Raw genomic sequence first — 2,238 nt, 5'->3', positions numbered from 1 at the left:
CCAATGGCGATAGTGCATTTTCTACTTCCCAGCCTTCAAGTTTGACTGAAAGCTATCTATTTGCACAGATTGCCACATGAATATATTCATTTCAAGCTGTTTCTCCAACACTTCATCATGTAACTTGTCCAAGAGCATAGCTCACTGTAATAACAGCATCTCCTCATCTTGTCGACGATTCCCAAGATCTGCCTATGCACCAGATGCAACCGAATTTTGTTTTCTCCCATCTCTAATTCGCTCTTCATGAAGGAGTTTCTGTCCATCGAGACCTTTTTTTCCAAATCCTGATTTCAAAGCTGCCAGCATTGCTTCCAGTGCTTTGCTCCTCGCCCATCTTTATTTTTTCAGGCATCCCCAACTTCAGTCAATCTTGTTCGCCTATCACCTTCCCATGCCCATCATTGTTGCAATCCTCCACCATAGTGTTCAAGAATGGTGTGTTATCAATCACGGACCCAGTCCTCGACCCTTCTGAGACATCAAGTGAATGTATAACATCTGATGGATCTTTCACGGTACAAGAGCTTTCAAGTCCAAGGTCTCACCTTCGACTTGCTGTAGACTAGTATAAAGAGTCTGCACATCATGTTCATGATGTGTTTTGACTCTTTATGCCCATGATCTCCGAGGTCCAAAGGACATCAATGACAAAATCAATTATTTGCACTGATGATTGTATTTTTGCAGTGCTTGCTAGTAGCACCTCCTCGTCACATTTCACCTATGCTGGACCTCTTGCTTGTGTGCGTGGATTATACCAGGCTCACTAACAGCGCAGAATAGATTTCAGCCAGAATACCTGTCTCTTTTTCTGCACATAGTTTCCAACAGAGTGAACGTTTCAGGTAGATCATAGTTGTGGTGCTATGAAAAGTGTTACACATGGTAGAGTCGAGATTTTGTAGAATAGACTTATTTCAGACAGATAGAACAGTCCGAACGTAAATATATTTGGGGGTGGAAATGATCAACTGTCCTAACAGTAAAATAAAGGAGTCCTTATATACTGTAGGTACGGAAACAATAGGAAATTGAGTGAGTAAATGTAAGTATGACACCTTATAAGAATGAAGGCTTTTTAGGAACATTACAATAGTACATGGCTGGGTGTTTATTAGGGGTGTCGCGGAGGCAGGTGAATTCATTTTTCCTTCGCAACATCTTCCTAACGATTGAATCCATAGCCTACGTTTTACTTGTCGAAGATGTTTCTTATATTCTGATCTGATATCCATCATTGTGGTAGTGGGTGACTTCCCATAGGCTAAATAATGCAGAATATCTTATAACAGACTTTGAAAATCATTTGCAAAAGATAATCTGTATAAAATACTAAACCGTAACACATTTGGAATAAAAGAATGTGTATGTCCGAGTTTTTTCTTCATCACAACTAGTATGCTCTGGTGAACACATGGAAGAGATGGCATTGCTCAATGATGAAGAAGATGCGAGAATCACCTTGTTATCCTCGTGCTTTTATATGTCTCCCAAATTGCTGCCATCAGATGTGCAGGCGATTCTCGAAGTTCTAAGTCATTGATAGCAAAAAAAACCTGTGATGGTTGCATTAATATGTTAGCACACACATGTACATTGAGAAGTAAGATACTTAACTGAAGCCTAAAAGATGGATGGTGGCTGTTACTGGACAGATACAGGCAGATTGGAGTCGGCATTGCTCAACTCCTGGGCTGGCCGGTCGCAGTGATACATATTGTGCAGTCCTGCTGTTGCAAATCTTGAAACTTCAGTATTTTTTCACTGAGGAGCATAGGTATTGGACCGCACTTAAAAAACTGTATAGTCGAAGACATTATGATGAGGCAACAGCTGTCAAAGCTAAAGACGAGTGAGGCGAGGAGTCCTAAGTGGTAGATTAGTCAGCGGATAGCTGAGGCGTTAGTGGCCCAAAATGGCCTAAAACAGAAATAATCCGTCAGATTATTCTGTAAGGGCCCCCCCCCCCCTACAGATTTAGAGTTTATAAGAGGGTCAAGAAAATAATCTTTTGCAAATTCAACTCAAATGAACAGCGGCATCGCGGCACGACTTCCTTAAATGGGTTTTTTTTATTCTATTCGTGTTTATTCCGGATTATTCGAGCCTACAGGAAGTCACCCAATCATCCATGGGGTTTATTGGTTTATGATCCCTGGTGGAAAACTAAGTGGGCTTCACTCTAGATGGTATTAGTCGCCACGATTGCATAACTTAGCTGGTAGATGGTCATGA

The sequence above is a fragment of the Suillus bovinus genome (genome assembly GCF_016758785.1).
Source record: "Suillus bovinus strain UH-Sbo-P2 chromosome Unknown EDB93scaffold_179, whole genome shotgun sequence".
Classification (NCBI taxonomy): Eukaryota; Fungi; Basidiomycota; class Agaricomycetes; order Boletales; family Suillaceae; genus Suillus; species Suillus bovinus.
This window is presented reverse-complemented; position numbering follows the sequence as displayed.